The 25,121-nt window shown below is 39.1% G+C and overlaps 1 long non-coding RNA gene across 8 annotated transcripts in view; it reads right to left on the bottom strand.

Annotated features, from left to right (window-relative positions):
- The window catches only part of LOC308190643, a 105,826-nt gene that overhangs the window by 28,298 nt on the left and 52,407 nt on the right, over positions 1-25,121 (bottom strand). For 3 of the 8 annotated variants that reach the window (XR_013947428.1, XR_013947429.1, XR_013947430.1), the window contains exons 1-3: positions 11,421-12,412; positions 6,796-6,878; positions 6,517-6,639 (exon numbers count right to left, since the gene is read on the bottom strand). The exons of 3 other annotated variants lie outside the window; for them this stretch is intronic. This is a non-coding gene — a long non-coding RNA (uncharacterized lncRNA). Of the gene's footprint in view, positions 1-1,136; positions 3,593-6,516; positions 6,640-6,795; positions 6,879-11,420; positions 12,413-16,320; positions 17,450-25,121 lie in introns of those variants that run through there. 2 more of the 8 variants (XR_013947431.1, XR_013947427.1) reach the window with 2 other exon arrangements.

Here is a 25,121-nt window from a genome sequence, read left to right as displayed (position 1 = left end):
GGTGTTTCCCTGCACTTCCCAGACTTATTCTTCTGTCACCTCCATTATTCTCACTGCCAAAGGCAGCAGCTCATAACTACAGCCTCCCCTACCCACTTTCTAGACGTTTCATCCACACGCAACTTTCTCTTTTCTTCTTGTTTTGAAAAAAAAAAAAAGTCCATGAACACCTGCACAGACCTCCCCTATATCCCTCAAAATGTCTTGTAAAATTCTCCTCTGTCATGACACCTAAAAAAAAAAAAACTGAGAAGAGGCTGCTGGGGTACCAATACACTGCCTAAGCAATGCCAATGCACAACCTAAATACTGATCAGTGTAGCTGTAGTGTTTTCCCATGTTCCCTCATATCTTGGTAGGTACCTGTTTGGCAAGCCTTAAGGAGGCTGTCTTTTCACTCTGTTTATACAACAAGGAGTTTCTTATCTGTGGCTAGGACTCCTTGATCCTATCATCACACAAATAACAACAGGTAATGATTCAAAAGAAGTGCCAAGCAAAACATACAGTTGAGTTGTTTGAATTACTTTCACAATGTTGGAAAAAAAAAAATCATTATTTGATAGTAACAGAAGTGACTGAATCATGTGTTGGTTTTTGTTGTTGTTGTTGTTGTTTTCTTTTCTTAAGTGCTGTGTTTTTCCAAGGTTTTTGTCAACAATCATTGTCAGTTCTAATTCTCCAAACAGCCAAAAATCTCAGTGGAAATCCTGGCTCCACTGAAACCAAGTGCCAAATTTCCATTGGCCTCCACAGGCCTGGAATTCACCCGGTCACAACCTAGAGGAAGAATATTTGTAGTAGCAAGCCAAATAAATATATCCATGTTTTTTTATGAAAAAAATCAAATTGAGACCCTTTTTTCCTGGCACAACTAGCCAGGAGTTACACACAGCGATATAATATGAGATATGGCAGTGCTTAGAACAGGAAATGACTGTGGACACATTGTCAGGACAGTGTTATGCTATGCCAACGACTGAAGCAGAGAAAACTCCTAAGAACTTCTTAAAATGTTCCAGGAAATAAAATAAAATGAAATAAAAAAACAAACCCAGAAATATAATAGAATGCACAATGAAAATACCACAGTTGAAATTGCTGTGAGATTAAGATGAGACAAAGAGATAGTAAACTGTATTGAAAGAAAAACAGCATTGCATATTGGTTGCTGATAAGGTGACAGATGTTGCCCTTTGCAAGAGAGAGAAAGCATCCTGAGAGAGCTTTTCAAGAACTACATAGAGTAGCAACACAACAGAGTACCTTAGGAAGTAACAACCCTCCCAAATGCACGTCTTGATACAGAAATTGGTGATGGAATGGAACCAATTCATTGCATATCCAAAGAGCGACTTTCCTTTTCAATGGAATTAACGTTAGCTGAAGCATATGTGTGTGTACTCAACAGATCACACAAAACAGAAAATGACTTTTTCATGGATTATTAACAACTCATGTCTAAACAGGGGCAACTCATCCCTAAAGACTAGGATGCCTATGCAGAAATACTAGGAGCGAAACATCACTGTCAAAGGACATTAAAAATGCTTTCTACATCAGATGTCTATGATACTTTCAAATAATTAATAATTTTGCTTAAGGGAACACTTACTCATTGCATTAAGCCAGTGTGTTATGTCACATTGAGTATAATTATTCAGTGAAGGAAGAAACAGCCTAGAAACATAGAAAAAATGTGTGCGCAAAATGAGTGACTTGGTGTCTGAATGTGCCTAGAGGCATACTGTAATAGACACACCAGTTCAGTATTCTGGGGGAGATAACTTTCTTTCCTGCTAACTGATCACTTCATGAAAATATTTATCTCATTCATTTTTTCAAAATTATAAAATTAGTCTACTTTCCTCCCACTGAAAATACAGACTTTTTGCAGTAGTTCTGGAGTCATACAGACAAAATCAGCCTGCAGCTTTCAGGTGAATAATTTAATAATAAAATTTGAGAGAATTGCTACTGGAACACCAACTTGCAAGGGAAATGGTGAATTCCCATGATGATTTAAAGTCATTATTGGAACATAAGATACATTTTTGGAACATTAGCTACTGCAATACACAGTTTATATGGCATAATAAAGGATATTTTTATGTAAGCGTAAGAACATCATCAAAATCAAGTGTTTCTTCAAAAGCTTAATTGGCAAAGCTCCAAATTGCATTGAAATTGACAATCATTTATAACATATCAGTCACATCCTGCTAGTAACATGTTTCTACACTGCAGTACATGTTGCACGACTCAAAATTACATGCACTCCAACATACTGCATAATCAATTTCAATGTTTTAATAGTACCTTACTTGTTCTAGATGAGGTACCACTAAACAGTTTCCATATATATACTTCTAACTTTTAAAATCATTCTTTAGTGCATTTGATATGAACATCCAGCAGGGGGTTTTGCTGTCAGGAACTGGATCTTTGGACACAGACTCAATGGACAGAGGCTTGATATAAGTGCACTCAGACCAGTCCTGTGAGGGAAGCAAACGCTACACAGGTGTACTCCACTCACCCATATCAGCCCACATCAGCACAAAACAGACTTGAGATGTAAGTGGATCTGCCACATATATGGACCAGAATAATGTTTTTTTTTTTTTTTTTTTTTTTTACTATCTTTTCACCGAATTTTGCTCCATTTCTCTGTGGCTCATACACTTAAATCTTCAGACTTGCTTGAACCCCAGAAGATGCAAGTTTTCTTGCTAAAGAGTGATATTTTTTTTTAATTTTTGAATTATATTTTGAAACACAAATATTTTTTGTTCAAAATATTTTGTAGTAATACAAAAGAGTTTGTGAAAGAGGGTCTCTTCTGACTCACAGACCCAGGACAATAGTTGCACTGAACTATTGTGATTAGAGGGCTTCTCTTTGTCTCCTTTCTTACTCATGTTAACACTCCCCTGCAGCTCCACCTCACAGTCCCCAGCTCTCCAAATTGTATAAGAGGAAGATGGTTGGACCTTAGAGCAGTATTTTCATGTTATAGATGGATGTGCATTGTCCATTTTATGCCAAGTTTTTATACTTGTAATATTTTAATTTTCCCACTATTCTCTTTCTTTATCCTCTCTTTAACTAGACCGAAGGGGGTGATTTGTGTGTATGTGGAGCAGGGAAAAAGGGGGACAACCACAATAAGGACTTTTTTTTTTAATTTTAATATCATTAGAAATAATAAAAAATAAATGGAAGAATGAAATAAGAGCTCATGGAAACAATTTCCCTCTTCTCCTTCCTTTTTATCTTCACAACACAGTTTTCCTTCATTCAAACCACTGTTATATGACAAACTTATCTGACATCCTGGCAGTGACAAAGGTTATAAAGAGGTAGATCCAATGACAAAGATAGCTCTGCTATCACCTTTGTGATACGCAAGCAGCTTTATCTGCACATTGGGTGTTTTGCCTTCCTTTATTTTAATAAAGGAAAGAGAAGCAAGAATAAATCATACAAACAAAAATGCCATACTATGTGCCACAGTCATATCAGAAGGAAATGCTCCTCTGGCAATGAACTTCTCAGGGTTACTTCAGACCAGTCCAGGCAGAAAGATGACCTTAGATAGTAAATGCAATTTATTTTTATTAAATGTACCTGTTGCTCATTTTCTAACTACAAATTTAATGTTATACATTAGCTATAGTGCTTTCAGTAGGAGGAGGGCTGTAATCAATAATTAGTTCCACATCCAGGAATTTTAAGCATGTGCTCCCATCTTCTAGATTACTATTCCACAGTGCATGGAATGGGTGGTTACTTCATCATCTAAAGCAACAAAGCTGAACTGAGCTCTCACAGCAATGATATATATATTATATTCATTGAGCATGCAACAACAGCACGGCTCTTAATGAAGAAAGATGAAAGAATACATTTGAACAGAAAGACCAAGCCAACAGAGGCAGAAGTGAGCTAATTCCACAAGAATAAACTCACAATATTGATATAGTTCAGCACTTTCTGCATTTGGTATAAAACTGGCACAGTTCTAGGGCACAAGGAAGTTACTCGAGGAATCATGCCAGTTATGTGGTAGAAACAGGACATATGTCAAAACAGCTTTGTTGGAGCAAACAATGCACATTGTACAAGTGTGTAAAGGCAGATGTGACTTTGCAGGTCTAGAAAGCACAACAAAGGAGCACACAATAGTGGGTACAATGATTAGAAGCCAGATGTCTCACAGGCATGAACCTTTGTTTTGGTTGAGGGAAAGAAGTATTTTCAGTTTGAAGGGCCCCGCTATACAACATCATGGGCACTCAGCCACAGAAATAAGCTATTTCAGTGAGTAGAACAGCAGGGGAAAACATAAAGGAAGTATGAGCTAATGGAGAATAACTGAATTCCAAAAAATCCAGTCTAAAAAGCCATAATAGTCTAACATTGGAAGAGACATTCTGTTAGAAGCTGTTTCAAGTCCTTTCTTCTTCACTATTTGCTTAGGTGTTTTGCCCTCACTTTAGATGGTTTCTTTACCTCTATTATTCCTTTGGGAACAATGAAAGCATAGCCCTGGCAATTGATTTTTATTTTTTTTTTTCTGCAGGATAAACAGATGAGTAAAGCTGTTTCCTTAGGCAACCCTAACTACTCTTTGCATGGGCTTTCTTAGATACTGTTCACAAGAAATTGTCTTTACAACAGAGGCAAATTCCTAAGTGACAAGAAAATAAAGACCCACTTATGTTTCCACACCTCACACTGAAGTCCCCCAGCCCCATGTATACCATCAACATGTTTATAAACATCACACTATTTTAATTTACTTGCTGGTTATTTAAGTTTACATATCAGCAAAAGAGAAGAAAGTTGTAAGACACAGCAATTTGGAACCCTTCCCACAGAGCAAGAGCAGCATCAGAGTGAAGTCCAACCACGTATGAAGCCTGTGTTACAAAGCATAAAAGAAATTATCTTAACACACTGTTCTTGAACATCGCTCAGGAAATGTGTTAAAAATATACCCAGCAGTTTTCTCATAGGGTCTGTAAAATTAAAAATCCGGAGTCGTTTTCAACAGTGACCATGCTGTGACTGCATACACAGAATGCAACAAGATAACACATGAATGCATGAATCTTGAACATACAAGATAATGAAAAAAAAAAAGCCCAACAAACAGAGAACTGCTGACCAAACAGTGTTTTGAGAATATTTTTTTTTTATATCAAATACAATAATGATAGGCAGGTTAACAATATATGAAGAGAAAATAGTTAATGTCTCAGAAGCATCAATATTTTATTAAGACCTAGATTAGATAACAGCTTGTTCTCAGTTCGTTTGTTAGCAGAACTTGTTTTGCCCCCAGCATCACCACGGGTAAGCTATGGCAGAATGAGCATGAAGACCTTGTAAAGAACCTGGTTACCCAACTATTTTATTGTTCCACCCAAAGCAATACTTGTCTTTTTTTTTTTTTAAAAAGAAAAAAAGCTCTTTGGTAAAAATATCACACAACAGACAAGTCTAAGATAGGACTTTAAAGGGGTTTTTTGAACAGACTTTTTCTTTTTTATTTTTTATGAAATCCTTTGATTTTAGGAGTCAGAATTACCTGGAAACACATTCTAATTTTTAATCAGATTCAAGATCATTTCTTACCTGCAGAATACACTGGGAAAATACAAGAAGAGTAAGAGTGGAAAGAGAAATACAAGAGAAGACCTCTGTTGAATATGTTGAATGGGAATCCTATAGCTAGCAGAAATGAATGCCAAAGTCCCAATTACAGCTATTTATTTTTCCTAGGCACAATAGAAATTCACCTCATCCACAGACAAGAAGATGAAAAAAAACAGATACTCATTTTCCAAATAAGAGGGGGAAAGTAGCCCAAACCCCTCACTTTTTCACCTCATTCTACGGTCTACAGAGACACGAATGTCACTGTGTCATCTTGTCAATACTGCTGTCAGTGTGTACACAAACACATCTGTCTTCTTTATTTATTCAGTCATCAAAATTCCAAGTCTGCAAGCTAGTCATAATTATGACTTCCAAAAGAGGCAGGCACCTGCCATTTACTCCACCTTTTTCAATTACATCTAATTGAAGACTTGAGCTCAAATAGAGGAAGGGAGACAAGAGTTCTTCAAACTGTCTAAACATTTTCTGTTGAATAGGGAAAAAAAAAAAAAAAAAAAAAAGACATCTACCACAGCTCAAAATAAGCCCTCCAACATGTCTGGCATAATAAAGAACTGGGATATGAGATACATTTCGTTCCTTTAAACACCCCACACCATGGAGTTGCTTTCTGCATGGATGAGTGCTCACAGCCAGAAGAAAAGTCAACCCACCCTCCAAGTCACTGCTGAAGCTAAACTATGAGTGAATTTCTTGGGTATGAGAAACTGTCTTGGGTGCTCCAGTAATTTCCTCCTTTGAAGAACAACCACATGATGGAGGGCAACTTGTCAGAAAAAGGGGAAACAAGCAAGGGTGATGAAGTGCTCTTGAAGAAACCAAGCTTACCTGTGATCATACAGATGAGATGGACTGATCACAGATTATCTTCTCTAAGTACAGCTGTAAAATCCTAGGCAACAGCAACCTGATAGGCACTGAGCTAGAGTAACCTTCTAGGAATTAAAGGAGCTGGAAAAAAAACAAAACAAAAAAAAAAACAGCTGGCTCCACTTATATAAGGGATGTAATGAGGCCTAACAGAGAGGCTGATTTTAGCCTGTGTGATCTGCATTAAGAGTAAATCCTTTCTGAAAGCATTTTTGAGAGGATGCTTCTGGTACTCACGTGTATGCATGTGTGTTGGGATTTTCCCTCTCCTCAGGCAGTGCTGTGAAAGTTTCCATCAAGAGATAGTAGGATGGTATCATCTGGAGAGAAGATAGGGAGAGTTAAAGAAAGGAATCCTTGTGCCAAATGATGCAATGAGAGAAGCTGACCATGTGGGTTGGTCTCCAGAAATCATAGGCAAGAAAAAATAGCTGATGTATTGTTAGCAAATTAGACTTATGCTAAAAACAAAACAGCCAAATGAAAAATATCTCACATCCATCAACAGAAGAACCACTGGTAACTTGTATAACACATGCACAGGGAAACCAGAGAAGCTAAAAATATAATAAATCATCATCACATCCATGATACATCCACAAAGGTGCACCAGTCCTGATAATTCAGTTCCCTTATAATCAAAGTTAAGATGATACTTGTAATCTGAATAAATGATATTACTAGACCAGCACTTCCCAGCCCCATTACTAGCTTCCTACATGCAGAGGGAACCTGTAGTGATTATAGGCCTAATTTTAAGATAATGGATGATGAGTGCTATTTAACCGTTGAGAATTTTGTTTGTACATAAAAATCTAAGCTGGAGGAATAAAACATAATGATATAATGGAGTTGTCCTAATGGAGTTGTCCTAACTGTTTGAAAGCCTAAAGGATTTAATGCTTTTGACTAGAAAGAATTGAGATGTCAGCTATTTTTCATCATTTATTCTGGCAGCTGGAAAATGCAAACAACTGTACCAAAAGCCGAAGTATGTGAGATTCTCTTTTGCTGCCTTTCTGCACATTTTATGGTTTCTACAGGGAAATGTGAGCTCATCACCAAACAGTTTACCAAAGCGATTCCTCTGGACAGTGGTGTTCCCTCGAATATATTTATGGAGAACACGATAGCATGGGTGCTTCCTCATCAGGGACTATTAACTAGGCCTTTAACTAGCTAAGCTGTATGCATCTGCTCTGTTTTTATACTGTTTCAAGGGGTGAGAAATTACAGCAGATAACAGTTCATTTTATTTCCTAGTCAGATGCTATAGCAGAAGATATATTTGACAGGTCACAAGAGCATAGCAGGAAAACGAGAGGTATTCTGTGGGTTGTAATAAATATGTACTCTTTATGCTGTCATGTATCCTTCCTTGTAATACGTAAAGACAAGAAGAGCTTGATTTGTCAGATTTCATCACTGAATATCTTTTTGTATTCTGATTTTTTTTTGTAGCACTGTGTTTCTGGTGCTTGTTTATTTTTCCTATTGTCTCCATTTTTTATTAGCATTTTCAATCAGTTCCTATGCAGATGACATTGCCTCTCAGACAAGAGGGCTGATATGCAACTCATTACTTCCAGATATAATATGGTTTCCTGCAAGGATACATGTTGACACTGATAGGGGGTGCCAGATCTGATGATGCAAAACATGCAGAACTTCAAGTATGCTAAGAATCACATTGAATTCCTTGGGATTTCTTACATGCTTAACCAGAAACAGGTGTGATAATCTTTGCAAGACCAAGGTCTTAGTCTTTAAAATAAAATAGCAGGTCAAATTCATTTCAGAGATCACCCCACTGGCCAAAATATAAAAATAAATTAAAAAAAAAAATGCAAAATTGGGGAGCTTAGTGGAGTGACTTGAAAGATTAATTTGGCTTACTATCTTCACTGTTTGCTCATTCATTCATTCATTCAGAAATCCACCTGGGAAACTAGCGTGATTTCACTAAATCTGCTTCACAATTTGTGTGCAGTTGTAAGGGGATATAAAGACACAACATGCATGTACATTATTCTTTCATTTACCTCGGTAGCATCATTCTCCCTTTCTGTTGTGGTTTATAAACCTGACATTAACAATACGGGCTTCAATTCAATTCTCTTTCACTGACATGAGCAGAAAGCCTTGTTATTTGACAGCATGGATTAACCAGGTTCATGATGACCTCTGAGTTCAGAGAGAGATTGAGAAACTATACTCAAGTCTTTCCTTCTCCACCAAAGGTCTGAGCACTAATTAAGATTTGGAGGGGAAAGCAAAAACAAAACTGGCCTAACTGGGCTTAGGTAGACGACAAGTGATGCAGGTGAGGAAACCAACACAAAGTGGCATATCGCTAGTCTACTGGCTTGGAAACATGGAATTACTGTGGCAGGCTCAGGGCACTGCAAGTGTACTCTTCTCACAACACTGAAAACAGATTTCAGAATTGTATGAACAAATACACAATTACTAAACTAAGAAAATTCTTATATTTGCAATGAGGGTACGCTAAGGGTAAATTACCTCTTAGGACTGAATGTGTCTCTTATTAAACCTTGTTTCATCCATGCACAGCAAATGTAGTACCTAACACTGAGTGGTATTGAAAAACAGAAGTTTCTTTATATCTTTTGTGTCAATATACTAAACACATTGCTACCTAGTGCACCTTATCCTAAACTAGCATTCCCTGCTTTGTTGTTCCTTTTACTTCATAGTCACTGTTATTACAATGGCCATGTAGTTTCTTGTTCACGTACTTCAAATAATGAAGATAATGAACAACATTTGTGGTTTGCCTTCTGTACTGCTGTTTTTTTGTTTGTTTGTTTTGTTTTTTATTGCTTATTCCCAAGAGGGCTACCCTGTTCATTCCTTTTATACATACGTGATTGATAGCTCCAATTTTCTTATTCAATGTAACACAATTAACAGGGCTTTTTTAAAAGACCCAGCAGCCTCACAGACTTTCTAAATGGGGAAGCTGTGGGTGAGACTACATTTACTACAGTGCAAACAGAATAAATAAAAGGTAGGCAGGGTATATTGAACTTGAGCTTCCAAAGCGTGTTTTAACTCCCAGATCTGAACAAAGCCCTTTCATACACATGAAGGGGTGAAAGGAAGGCAAGGTACATTTCTCAGTGCAATATGACAGGGCTCAGGACCTGCAGGCTGCCCCTGAGCTCAGTGGAGACTCCTGATGAGGGCTGCCCTCAGGCAGAGCTGAGACCCAGGGGCAACTGCTTCTCCCAGACACGAGAGCCTGGTTTCACAAGCAGCCTGAAGATGCCCCTTCCAACTGAAAATAGACGTGAGCCCATCCTAACAGAAAGATGTGGCAAGGTAACCCCAGCTCAAGCACCCTGCAAGACAGGCAGAACTGCTCTGACAATGCTGAGCTGCAATGCCACCAAGCTCTGACAAGCAAGCACTGGTGGTACAGGGGTAGTTTAAGAAGTTACCTAACATAGCTATGTCCAACTGTGTGATGCTGCTTAGGAATATTGTGTTGGCTCTGCACAGCATTGTGGTATGTTGACATAATCCTAGCTTTTCTTGCTAGATGGATTGTCTCTTTCTTGTCCTCCCCCTTTACTCTGTCCTCACCTTGCTTCAGACCTAATTTGTCTCCTGAGCATTTGTTTTAAGGGTTGCGTGAATCAGGGTGACACAAACTTTCCCAAGCCAGTGTAGACATTCCAAGTGTGGTGATATGGTGCAACATGCACGAGAAAAGACTGCAGATATTCACTCAAGCAAAAAGGCAGGTTTGTTTTTTCTAGAAATGTTTCATTTGTTCTAGCAGGTGTGTCTGATACCTTTTGCATAATGATAAACCCACACACATTCTTCATGCAAATAGTGACCCAACAGTTGCTTTTAGCTGTTTCAAGTAGTAAGTGCATGTAACAACCTGCACTTACATATACACACGTGTTTACAGAGCATTCATACCGTGCAAAGTAAACAGAGCCCATTGTGCTAAGGGAGGGACGCAAAGCACTGCTGCAGCAGAGGTGCCATACCATAGCCAGCACAGTCCAAGTCAGTTAAAAATTGTCAGAAAAGCTCTTCAGAGATATGGGAATAATACCACAAACCTTATCTTTCTTCTCATGTCTGCAGCCAGATAATATTTTTTCTCTCAAGTGTGTTATTTGAAATGCCTCACATATCTCAACTATTCCTGTTCCTCAAAGGCTGTGGGAGCAGTGCACAGGGGCTGCTCGAAATGTAAAACATGAACAGCTGTGAGCAGGAGCACATCACCAACATCTCGCTAAAGGAACGAGCACTGTAGTCATGGTATGACTGCTGAGATTCACAGATTGGTACCCTACCTTCTGAAGGGCTGCAGATAGTCCTCATTTGGGTATCTACGTATGCTCCATATAATTGCCCTTGCAAACTCAGGCTTGGCCAGCAGAGAGCTTCTCAAGTCCTCTATCACATCCTCTGCTAGCTTTCTCTTTCCTTAAATATTCCAGTGCTGTGCCTCAAAGGTCTGCAGAGCACTCCTTGCTCCAGCCCTCACTATTAACCAGATCAGATTATTACTAAGAGCTTCATTTTTGTTGTTAGTGTTTTCATTTAACAATTGAGCCTAATCTTGATAGATTGTTAAATAGTTTCTCACCAGAAAAAATAAATAAGACTATTTGTCAAAATGGTTGCTCTGACTAATGTCTGTGAACTATCTTGTTGAAGATCCTTCAAGGGAAGGGAAGGGAAGAAAAGGGAAGGGACTCCTGTCTATGTGGTAATGTCTGTACATACCTAAATCTATTTTCTTAACACAGAATTACAACTCTAGCATGCAACTCTGCTACTCTAATGATACATTCATACAGTTAGCATACCTGAACTTTCTACTCAGTGCCAGTCGGTCAAATCAGTATCCTTGTTTGATGTAGGACTTTCACAACACTGCAGCACCTAACAACAAGCTTGGAGGGGTGATTTATAACAGATGAGTGGAAGTTGTTGGTCTGCCTCTCTGTTATACTTGCTGTTGTGAGCACTCTCAGGCATCTCTGCTGAGTTTAGTTTAACTTCACCCTTCTGATCCTACACCAAAATGAACTGAAGTGCTGACACCACCCACCAATGGAGTGTTAACTGAAGCTGTAACCACTTAAGACCAAGTTTGCTGATTTACTTTTCAGACCTGGTGGCTCACCTGCATGTTTTTAATGTTTTCAGGACTGTCAGAGACACAGCTTTAAGCCATGCAAGCCACCTACAGGAGCAGTTCACATTTCCAGGTGTGACTGCGCACTGAAACATATTTGGGAGTGCCCAATCAGTAGAAATACATTTTCAGAAGCTGGTGGCCCTGCACAGAGACATGGCACCATGGGTGAATGCCCAGCCTGGCAGCTCCTCTTTCACACAGTGCTCATTTATTCATGTCACTTCACCTGACATGAGCAACGTGGTGGCTTCTGGAGCCAGTGTGAACATGGGCAACAGTCTATAATGGGAGTGTTTCAGGAGGTTGTAAATGAAAGGCAGGTATGCTCCCCATCAGGACTGAGATACTCTCATTTGGGAGTTTTACTTTGAATTCAGTGGGGTCAGGATTTCATCCTGTAATATATTTACCATTCTAAAACAAGCAAAGTGACACAGACGTTGATAGCCAGATGACTAATTGTGGTTCACGCAGAGAGTTTCTGCTGTAGTTTCTGCTGTTTCTCCACTGTAGGACAATAAATATTTTATGCCTATTTGGGTATAACTGCAACATGCCATAAGAAGTAGACCAAATAAAGCCAGAAATTTCAAATAGGTTTTGATGCTGCTTGGGAGAGATTTTGATCTCCACATCTTCTAATATGTCAAATGTCTGATGAGCCTCATCTTTCCCTGTGAGTAGTTTCATTCATATCATATTTTTCAGTTTTAGAAAGAGCACTAGAATCTGTCTCAATGTGACTAAGAAAATACCTAATAATTGTCATCAAGCTTATCTGATTGGCATTTTAGCTTGAGTTCCTACTAATAAAAAACTATTTGAGACTTTAACAGAAATGTAAATGTTGAAGTTTCACAGGTCATTGAGTTTTATAATATTGAGTCATTGGACTATTATACATTGATCGAGCAAATAGCAAACGGTGTGACTTGCCAAAGAGCATTACACAAATATTGACTAGGAATTGATGACAGTCGGCTACTCTCCAAGGGCTGCAAAAGTTAACAGGAAATTTTTACCCAGGGCAACTGCAAGCTTCTGCCTTAAGGCAGACAGTTTTTTTTGGTTCCTTTTTGTTACCATCTTTTCTAGTCTCCTGTGCTAAATCTAGGCAGTATACTTCCATTTATGTCAATTTGCTAGCTTATCTCTCAGTCATTTCTTTGCTCCAGCCATCTCTATTGCTCTCTTTAATTAAAAATATAAATTAAACAAGCAGGAATGCAAATATATGCAGTGTACTGCTCCATTTTGAACTATGATTTGTATACAGTGCAATACATTTTATCTTGAACAAAGAATATTTAATTACAAGCTTCTAGCATGGCTAGTCTTGATTTTACTTCTCCACCAAAGTCATGAGTTTGATCCCAGTGTTCTTTTGTGGACGACAGCATTTCAGTTCAGAAAGGAGAAAAAATGCACTGCCCTCATACAGACCTTCTCAGAGCACCACCTAGAGCAAAGGCCTTTTTCTCTAGCATAAGGTTGTCCACATGTATCACACACTAGGGTTTCTACAGAACAGAAAGTGCTGTTGAAAAGACCCTATGTTAAATCTGACCTTTTTCTGGAACATAGGATACTCTTACAGGGGTTTCAAACCATGTACCACTGTCAGACCCTGTTATGGTCTGAGGTAGGAGCATGCTCCATTTTTCTCCAAGCACAGCTGGAGGATGTTACCCCTGGTTTATCCACCTGGCTCAGAACCAGAGACCTCACCCACATCCACAGGGGAATGGGCTTCAATTTCCCCCCTCACCACAAAAGAATTTGAATTAATTCTCTTGAAGAGCCTGTAAGGCAGTTTGGGATTAACATCCTCTATTCCCATGGAAGCTGTTCCACACTACTTGGAATAATCAGATATTTTCTTGGCCAGGGAGAGTGTGTAGTCTCTTAGACATTCTGATGGAGGGAAGAAAACAGAGTGTCAGTCCTTGTTCTGCTGCCTATTTCAAACTTTTGTGCTGCATGTTTAATAAAACAGAAACTGACATCAGTGTCTTCTCTCCCATGCAAGTGGTTAACACGAGATCACAGAATCACACTCGATCTCCTTCTTCCTTTTAATCTCCTTCTTCCTTTTTAATCCAATAGATGCTGCATTAGTCCCTGAAAATTAGCCTAATTTCTGCAGGACAACAGTAGGCCAAGTGATACCTCTGCCAACAGAATGAGATACATCTTCACCATCGCCTGCTGCAGAGGAGGACCAGCCGAGCTCAGTCCCCAGGCTGCTCGCGAGACTAAAAGAGGGCCAGGCTGGGGCCATTCTGCTTCTCTTCCCAGCCACTGTTACACCATCAGCTAAACAAAAGGAACACCTCCATGGTCGGCTATGTCGACATGCCTTGAGAGGCTTTCCGTCACCACCTAGCACTCAGAGTCAGACATATTGCAAGGAAATACCTGTCAACACCAGAGCTGTGAATATTGCAATGCTGTCCTTTGTGTAAAATGCAATAAGCTTTTCTTTGGATTTGCATTCTCATCATTATTTTCCATCCTTCAGTATAGCTCTAAGCCACAAGCTTGAAGGGGATTATGTTCTGCTTCTAGTTTAGGAGCAGAAGTGTCTCACGAACAGCTTTTGCAATTTTCTGCCAGCAGAGGATACCCAGGACCAAACCTTCCCATAGGCTTGAGTGCAGATTCTGCTTTGAGGATACAAGCACTCACTTCCACCATCTGTTTACGAGGAGCACTCAACATCCGACACCCCATTTCAGTCACCTCTACAATTCAGAGGAAAATACATAAAGCTACTTTTGAAAATCTACCATTTTTGTCCAGGCTCGCAACGTTTTCCAGCAGCTGGAGCTTTAGCTTTTAGTTTTAAGAAAGCTGAAATGGAACTAGTGCACCTCACCAAGAACATTTATCTTGACACAAACTCATGATGGATAGATCAATAGCTTCTTGAATCCTCATATCCTTTTCAAATTACTGCCCCTGATATATACCTGAGTAGGCCATCTTATCTGATAACTTAAACAAGCAACCTGTCTACACTTTAATTGTTATTGAGGATTAATGTTGTTTATAAAATGAAATCAATACAATCTCTATTGCTTATTAACTGAAACATTCTGGGCTCTGCTCTGTTTGCTTTGCTTTTCAATTAGTTTCTATTATTTTCCCTATTAGCTTTTACCAAATAGCTGTAGAAATAAACTTAATGGTTGTGAAACTGTTATCAGAGTCAACAAAGCCCCTTAATGGAAAGTCTTGTATATTTAAATGTAAAAAAGAATCCACTGTTTAATCATTTGACATTATGAGATAAGTTTATTACTATACATCTGTTCTGTGCTGGGCCTCGACTTTTTTTTCAAGCCAAGCAGTTAAGAGTTCTTGAGGGTTCTCGAAAGTTCAGGTGTCAGAACTGTTAAGCTGCTCATTACATGTAAGATGAATAAACTCCACAGTCTAATAGTCTCTGGTAAAAAACAGAAAACTGAGAGTGGGTAGAAAACAATGGATTTGCCAAGAACCTAATAACCGTTGTCCAATTACATTGTAAAAGTGTACTCAGTGCTGTGCAGCCGCTTAGTGTCTGAAATATCTTCCGGACACTATCCATGCTTCCTCCGTGATCCCGATTTACACCAGTTACACTGACTGTTGCAATTGCAAGGGCTTGTTCCTCCCTATCAGAATGAAAGGAAAGCAAGAAGTGTCAAAGTTTCTCAGCTCCAGCTGCACTCTTTAGCCTGAGCTAAGGTCCAGGAGGTGAGCAGATGATTGTGAAGGGCAATGGCCGTGTGGCAGGGAAGGATAGTTTTGAGGGTACTGAAAGGCAGCAATCTAGGCAACAAATCTCAAGGTATAACATGGTAGCAGTGCTTCATGCTCTGGTCAGAATCAAGAGGGTACAAATACGTTTTCTCAGTCTTTTCTTTTTTGTTCTTCAAAGGAAGAAGACTTTGCTTCCATATTACTCAGCATGTAGAAGAAGGAATTGTGAGTGTTAACAGACCTTGCAGCAGAAACTTTCTGTCTGTGGAAACACAGTTCTAGCATCCATGCTGAAAGCTAGACCTTTACATGCCTCTTCTGTGCCATATCATGACCCATCGCTACTCAAAGCCAGACTCATTGGCAAATCTAACCCTCTTCGTGCATTGTTTGTGCGCTCTTGGTAGTTTATCAGGGCTTGGTCATTAAGCAAGCAAATTTCCACAGACAGTTATATAGCTGAGCGGTTGTGCACTGCCTGCTGCAGCTCAAACAACAGGCACTAAAAACAGTGGCACGATTCCTGCACGTCTATGCAAAATGAGTCTGATTTGGCAGCGCCACCTCCACTCTGCCTTCACTGACGTAAGCAGAGAACTGATAAAAATGCAAGGCGCTGTTAAACAGGCCCACGACACACAGAGACTTTTGGATGCAAGCACATAATCCCTGCACAGACAGCGAGGACAGTCCACTCCCTTTACCATTTTGCTCCCGTCTGTGTATTCAGAATTACACTTAAGTAAATAGGTCTAAAAGTCACTGCAAACAGCACAAGAGCTGGCTAGCAGAGCCCATCTCGGGACAGCTCTGCACTCTTTTGGTTTGAAATAATTCAGTTGACTGAAATGTTCCTAGCCTTCACACAGCACAGATACATTCCAGGGTAGGGCGAGGCAAAAGGTTATGAAACTTGCTCAGGTGTCATTTATTTCATGAAAGTTTGCCGGTTATTATAATCAAATGTCAATTGTCTGTAATTGCTGTATGCAATGGAAAATCCCTACTTAGGACATGTTCTGCCACTAGCTGTTAAAGTACACTAACCCTCAACAATGAAGCAATATTTTAAAAATAGTTTTGACATGTAAGCAGGTCCAGGAGTGTAATTAGCACATGTTTATTTTGATTTTTTTTTTCTTATGGCTTTTGCTGTAAGGAAACCACCCTATGTTTCAAAAGAAAGGTTCAATGCAGAATTAAAGAAATCTTCCTACTCATTGTAATTCATTGTAGTAATCTAAGTACTAATTAATAACACTTCTGCTTTGATGGCCTCTGTCTTGCCTTAGCTTAACAAATGTGGATGATTCTTGCAGTAATCTCACAAGACATGACTGTGTTGGTGGCTTATGGGGTAAAGATCAGATCACGGAGCACAACTGGAGCTCACCTCAGATGCAGTCATAAGGCAATATTCTCTGAGAGGGAGCTAACAGTAAGAACTGCAAAATGAGTTGAAAACTGTTTTAATCTAGAGGGATTATTGTTCTATTTGAGAACAGAGAAATAAAAATTGGTGTAATAACTTTGACCAGGTGTTGGGCTGGGTGTGGCAAGGAACATCACTTTATTTTATATTTTTTCTTTAAAATGAAATGAATTAAAGGATTAGACACCAACGAAGTGAAAACTTAGAAAATCTTCCATTAGCCAACACCTTTTCAGTCTAGCAGGCCACGGAAAATAAAACCATAATGACAGTTTATATTTTGGAGCTGAGGATAAAGAAATTCAGATCAGAATCTAACCCCTGGGTCGGTTCATACATGGATGCAGTAGACTTGCCGTCACTTGCAGCTTAAAGTTGAGTCTGGCTTTCAGAAAAGATGCTAGGGTTCATATAGTCACTCTGGGCTTGATGCAGAAATTGTACTGTGCAGTTCTATGCCTTGTTCTATGTATACGGGAAAACACGATCCATATCTAGCCTTAAAATCTTTGGCTCTGTGGAAAGAAAAGACATTAATAGTGTTTCAGTAGTCAAGCAATCAGGATAGTTTACGATGAGGCGTACTTTAAAAATTAAGAGGGCAGAGGAAAGAGATGGAGGAATTTCGGTAAGGATTTCATTAGCATGCCAAGACAGTCTAATGTTCCTCATCAGTGTCTGTACACTGTTTGTGTTATATTTTTGTTACAGCTGGCCCACTGTAGATGAAAATATAAGTGAAAGTGGGCAAAGGTTCCCTGAGCCTTTACCTGAAGAAGTCTTACATTCTTACTGAAATTATCACTACTCATTTTAACTGGCAAGCATAAGATAAATATCCAGATTTTGTGCAGGTACATAGAAAAGCTGCATTAGGTTGATCTGTATTATTCATTCCAGTGATCACATCAGCACTTTTAAATATACACATTTTCACTTTCCACAATGAGAAATGATGTAAATATGAGACCCAGTGGGACGACTTTTTTTTTTTTTCCAACCACCGAATGCATGTTTACACGTGTATATACAATGAAGAATGGAAATTATGGAACAAACCTGAATAAAGGCACTGTTAAAGAAAATGCATGTTAGTATGCACCTACATAAAGACATAATTATGCATGCTGATTATTTTGAGAAACCACATTCTGCAAAATGACTTAATTCTGGTTATTTGGATTATTAGCACAAAAGGACGTAAAATTATATGTATTGGTATAGTGATACACTTCTTTATATTTACTTATGGAACTGTGCAACGATACAAACAATATTCCTAGAGCTCACATTTTCACAGCTTGAACTATTATGATTTTAGCTGCTATATTACAGCTCTCCTCTCACCATCTGCATCTATTCACCCCTTTGGACTCCTGTGACTTCATTTTAAACAACCCTGACCTTCATTAAATGACTTGGTTAAGGCTGATTTAGAGGCACAACTTTATTCTTATTAATATGCACGCCTGTAGGAAAATTGGAGAAATGGTCTGCAAAAACAGTATTCAATTTAGTAGAGACAAGAACAAAGTATTATGGTTTTGGCACAAATATACAACTCTACAGTCATAGGATGGAGAATAATTGGTTAGCAGTTCTTCAAAAAAGGATTGCAGAGTTATAATAAACTGCAGGCTGAACTTGAAATAACAGTGCTGGAGCTCTGAGCAAGATTAACCACAGACTGAAATTTTCAGAGAGAAGACATTTCAGGAAAGCACCTTGTAATGGTATATTTTATAAGCAGAACATGAAAGTGGTTGAAGTTCCATACCCAGTTTGCAAATGGCAGATCATTTTCAGAGGCTAATAACGGCTACACTTAATAGTTACTGTAAATATATAGGAATAACATGAGCATTCAAGAGAATATATGCCTAAGGGGGAAGAGAGAGAGAGAGACTAAGTGACTGCAAATGCTTGGCATGCTACCAAGTTTACAGGCGAAATGCCCCCAGATATTGCCATAGGAACACCTGTATTGGCTTGCACGTAAACTAGAGTATCTGACCGTGGTCAGTGTCCTAGTGGGGCAGACGCTGCCCTGTGATCAGTTTGCTCCATCTGCACAAACACCAAGTGCTTGCTGTGGGCACACAACCCTAGGAGGAGAGGTGCAAAGCACAGCAACTGCAGAGAACACAAGTAGCACAAAAAAATCCTTCAGATATCTAGAGAAGAAGCAAGAGAGTGCAATATGTACTTTATGGGCTTCTTCTCCTGAATGGTTTCTATTCTTAAAATTGATTATTGTTTCTATTTGTTTCAATGTTTTCCATTGATATTGTTTCTATTCTTAAAATTGATATTATTATTTATTTATTTTGATATTATGTGTATATCATAACTTTCTTTATAGAAAGAAGCCCAAAGAAGCCAACAATATTTTAAAGAGTTATCCCATGTTTAGACTGATAACTCAAGTTTCACATGTTCCTTCTGGGTCCAACTTTGCTCAAAGTTGTCAGTGTTGTCTTATTTGCATTTAATTTCTGTCCCAATCTCATAAAAAAAGAAAATTAAAATAGGATGTTACAGTGCACGTTCATAGACACCCAGATCAGATGCATTCAGTCAGCATCCATCCCTCTGAAATATCAGAAATGCCTGCTAAGAGTTAACCAAAATTTGCACAAAATACCAGTATGCATAATTAAAAGCTCTAATGAATGCTTGGCAAAACAGTGGCCATTTCTCACAAAAAGTTATAAATAGAAGGAATAGTGAAAAAAAGCCTGGCTGGAGGGTCTTTTCAAATGCCTAATTTTTACATGAAGCTTTATTTATTTATTTGAAGCAGTAGGATACAAAGTATACCTTGCAAAGCTGATTAAACCTCACCACAGGTCACATACCCAGCTGAAGGGGTTTTATTTTTTTGCCTCCCAGACCAGTTCATATGAACACTACTTTGCAATAACAACTCTGGAAGCGATCTAGCTATACCTGGGAGCCAAAGCACTCTGCAGCAAGAATGGAAACAGCAATATCCTCTCCCAGCAGACCTGAGGATCTCCTGGTGAGATGCCAGTTTTCTGGTGGAAAGTCCCCCACGTTTTCCTGGATCGGTCTGTGCCTCCAACCCGTATCTCTCTCTTCCTGCCCTCTGGCTCAGCAACCCACCTTCTCCCCCGTCCTCCCTCCACCAAGCTGCCAGCATCAACACCGCTCCATAGCCTGTTGGAAGAGCATTTTTGGCTGAGCTCTTGGAGGCTTGGTACCGAGCTGCGGAGAAAGTGGCTCCGGAGCAAAGTTGTGGGCAGCGACTATGCGAGGCTGAGCGCTGTTGTGGCACCTCCAGACCCACCCTGAAGCAATTTAGTTTTGCCCTGTGAAGAGCCCCGTGGAAACCAGGGCAGCTTCTTCCTACAGCATACTCTCACCTGCGTTCCTGAATGCTGTGACTGAGCACACAGTGGGACTGAATCCTAAGAGAGGAATGATGTGATTTATGACCTAGCCGAGGAAATCGTCTGCATATTACACAGATCGTCAGCACTAGCCTGGAAGGAACATTTAAGAGCTAAGGCACCAAATACACAACAATGAGCACAGGGAAGCTACAAAGGACTTAAAGAAAAATGACAACATCAAAGGTAAATGAAGTGAGAGAGGACAACAAACTACACGGGCATTTGCAAGAGGATGTGGCTCTGAGGAAAATAACAATAAAGAAAACAGAGATAGCCCTGTACAGTTTTATGGTGTACATATTGATACGTGACCTCATGGAACAGACAACAAACGGTCCGGGCATGAGACAGCATTGCTCGAGCATTACATTTATCTGGAAATTGCTGTCTGGGAAAAAAAATATATGGACAAAAAGGAGCCAACCTGATCTGGGTCTGCCTGACACACAATTTAAACAACTGACTACAAAATCTTGTACTGGAACCAACGTAGCTCCAAACTCAGCCAAAGTACATACAAACGTAGGTTTATTTTCAAGTTCTTCTCTGATCTCACTGCAACTTATTGTATAGCCAAGGTCAAGCACGTGTTTCTGTTCTGTGCTAGGACAGGGCCTGAACCACCAAGGAAAGACAAGGAAGTTTTCTGGAGAATATGTATGAAACCATTACTGTGACTGAAGAAATTCTTTCCACCCCCTGGATTTCTTTTCCAATGCCTCCAGCTAAATTAAAAGCAGAGAGCAGACAAATTTTCATCGACTCTTTCAGCACATTATAATTAGGACCTATTTCATCATGTTAAACATCCTTTAGTCAAATAAATGATGATTTGATCTGCAGCATCAACAACAACAACGAACTGATGATATATATAGCAATCCACGTGCACTTTGATTCTAGCTAATACTGTGCATATCCACATGTCCAGGGCCACGGCTGTGCCCAAGGGGCTCGGGCTGCCACCCCAGCACCTACAGTGCCTGCTGGCTGGGTCACCACGCTTCCTGCAGTTTTTACTCATTAATGTTCTCACACTTCTGTACTGAGTAATTCCCACATAAATCCCGAATCCTGACAATGGATTACAGTAACCTCTCCTTAACTTTTTTTTTTTTTTTAACTTCTATTTGATACCCTAATCGTGTTTACTTAGTAAGCTATTAAAGGTACATTATTTCGAGTTTGCTGACACAGTATGCAACCTACAGATACCAAGACCACAGCTAATAACATTCCCCAACTCTGTATGTTTTTTAAATAAACTTGGACAGATGAATCTTTGCTGACTTTGTGTAGAGAACTATTAATGCACAAAAAAAAAAAAAAAAAAAAGCACACTGGTGCAATCACTAGCTTGATAGACTATTCATGTAAAACCTGATCCTCTGAAGGAATTGTAGAACAAACTCCTTCTGAGTGCTTCAGAAGTTCACATAGGCAACTCCTGCAGGATGTGAGCTATCTTGGATTTTCACACTTTTAAATTCCTCCACCATACCGTAGGTCCATGATGGGGAAAAGAGTAATGCCATATGAGTGGAGAAAAGCAAGTATTATGGCTATAGTTAAGAAAAGTGAAAGGAGGAATTTGATGGCCATTACAGACCTGTAAGTCTGACTGCTATTGTATGCAAACACACGGAAGCAGAGAGAAAATAACATAAGATGTATCTTGGGTTGATTAAAAAGGTGCCACAGGAGACTGACTCCTAATCTTTCTCTGAGCAATGATTTTCTTCTCTTCCTTAAATGTGGCAGGTTTGTGTCAAGTCTTCTAAGGCATCTGATATAATGGCACACAGGAGCTTACATTTTTAAACTAGAGAAGATATGGATTATCAGAAACTATAAAGCAAGTAAGGAGCTGGCAAAAAGGGGACATAACAGTATACAGTGCTGAAAGGGAAAATTGAACGGGATCATCAACCTAAAGGAAATTTGAGAATATATAGAGGGAAATATATATATATATATATATATAATCTATACAGGGAAAACTAGACAGCCTTCAAAATTAGCATAAAAGTAGAAAGAATAATATTTAGTAGCCCAAAGCAGAAGAATCTCCATTTGGCAGCTAACAAAGATTTCTGCTGGAAAACCAGCCAGTTGGAAGGGGAGAAAAAAAAAAAAAAAAAGGCAAATTTTGTTGACTCTGATACTATGCTGTGAGGCAGGGGACTGGCATGAAGCATCCCTCAGCACCCCTGTGGTCCCCCCCTCATCTGCCGCTCTCTTCTGGCCTGTACACCTCGATTACCACCCCAAAGAAACAAGTGGAGGGCACTGGAGGAGTGAAAGCATGCACACCTGTGTGTCTCTGGACATAAAAGTAGAAGGTGTATTTGGATAAAACAGCTGAGAAGTACTTCAGCATCTCTTTATGTTTGCACATGCAGAATGACTGTGGGCTGCCAGCATGAAAGACCCTGTGCACCACTGCTAGTACATGAATATGACTTCCTAGTCAATCAGAAGTGGTTGTTGTCTTCACAGTAATTTGCAGCTGCTCCAGCTGGAAATGACATACGTGAAAGCCTATTGTACCAGAGATCAAAGTTAATTGGAAACACCCCAGATTTTCAACTCTACGTTATAAGGAATGCTCTTAGCACCATTTTCAAAGAGCTGCTGCAGCCATCCACCAAGACACCCTGCTCCAGGGAGACTCGGCAGGCTTTCAGCACAATTACTCATAAGCTGGTTACTCAAAGCACTGGGGCTTGTGCATGCATTTCAATGGATGTTTTTGTACCAGCTCTAACACTGAACTTCAATACTCACTGTTCTCTGCGTGAGGAGTTGTCGCATGAACAAAGTGAAATTGCTGAAGTACTTGCTGCCACACAAGTTCCCCGGGTGTACAGCTGTGAGTTGTTGTACAAGCACTGCTGGCATGTGCATTTAGCTCTGCAAATCCAGAAATTTTATGAGGTTCATCTAAACATAAATAGCTCTAATTGCTTGCCAAATCCTAGAAAAGATATACTAGCTAGTACAGTGCAATCCTGGGTGGGAACAGGGCTACTCCTTTTCATCCACTGAGCAAGCAACTACATCTTCAGTTAATACAAGAATCACTAAACATGACAAGAAAAAAATACATAACTAAGAGACAATGTGACTGCATAAAATTTCCTCATCTATTTCTTCCCAAGCTTATGTCTGATAGGCATCTACAGATTGGCCACATGCCAGAATGGGCTACATTGTGAAAGACATGCATATTTTACATACATAGCATTGCTATATACAGAAAACAAGTTTCCTGCCCCGACTACTAGAGTCCAGGATAATATTTTTTTCCTAAAAATTCAAGAAAGTTAAGAAAAAGCATCTTATTCCATATTGGGGGGTGTATCCTATTCCATATTGAAGGGGAATATCAACAATTTTTATGGATTGAAAAGCCAAAGTGGAGGTGTGGGGGGGGAAATAAAAGCAAAAATTGAACACTCTACCCCCACCCCAATTGAAGTCAATCAACATATTTTTATTTTCTCATCTCATGTATGATTTATTTTGTTATTGTTGGTTTATATAGGTAGGAGTTTAGTTTAAGTTTACAACAAAATGAATTCCTGAAAATATTCTAATGGGTAATTTTAACAACCTCAGAACTTTTCCAAAACATTCTTTAAATAAGAAATAAATATAAACTGAAGATTTCTTAAAAGTTATTCTGGTTTTGACAAACCAGAGCTTGTCTGTTCCCCTCTCCCCGCAAGGAAGAGGCAGTTTGCTGAAGAAATTCCAGCCCACATTATCAATTATGCAAGTCCTGTGCTTTTGCAATAACCAGCTCAGTAGCCTGCATCTAGGTGGAGAATAACTAGTGACATGCAATCTTGACCTAATGAGCTTGTCTCCATAGGAAACTATACATCCAACTACACATGTAAACATCGCTTCAGTCTATTAATACCATCTGCAAGATTTCATTGGATGAACTGAATAAATTGCTGTCATTATCTTTTTGCCTGAAACCCTTTTCTAAAAACAAAACAAAATTACTGAATAAAACATGTCCAATTAGATTTTTTTTTTCTCTCCTAATCTGTCTCACTGTGATTAAGCTAACACTTGCCCACAAAGGCTAGCCTTAGGCTCTGTTGTACAGTCACCCTTTCCATGTTTCAACATGTTGTTGAGTGTTTTTTTTTTTTTTTAAGTTAGAAAAAAATAGCAAAATATTGAGTTAGATGAAGTTACCAGGGTTACTGTTTCTTGGCTACTGTTGATATGAAAAAAAAAAAAGAAGCATCATAATTTGTTAGGGTAAAACCATTAACAGTAACAGAGGGAAAAAGCTGTGGATGTGCCAATCTAATCCTTTCTCTGTGTGTGTTAGACTTTATTACTGATTTTCTGTGCTGGGCTTGCCCTGAGAGTCATAAGGGTTTAACTAATGGTTCCACCCAAGTTACAAAGAAAAAGTCAGCTAAAAGTGCCAGAACCAACTTCTAATAGGACTGCATATAAAACAAAATATATTTCTCAGAAAATCAGTATATCAAAAAATCTAGCTGATGGTCAGCACCAGAAAGGTTTTTTCAAGAATCAAAATTATGGAAGAACTTCTGTGTGTCCTTGTACTTCTCATTTTTTTTCCTGTTTCTTCCTTTTCTTTCCGCAGCCCTTTCCCCTTCATGCCCTTTAATCCCACTCCATTCACTTGCTCCTTCCCAGTCTTTTGTCTAACATATATTGTCCTCTCATGAATTCCTAGATAGACCCTTTCTTTTTAATCATTTCTTCCTTTTGATAC

Source organism: Anser brachyrhynchus (genome assembly GCF_964034855.1).
Source record: "Anser brachyrhynchus genome assembly, chromosome: 2".
Taxonomy (NCBI): domain Eukaryota; kingdom Metazoa; phylum Chordata; class Aves; order Anseriformes; family Anatidae; genus Anser; species Anser brachyrhynchus.
The sequence above is the reverse complement of the archived record's forward strand: the minus strand, read 5'-3'. Positions and strand labels throughout refer to the sequence as shown.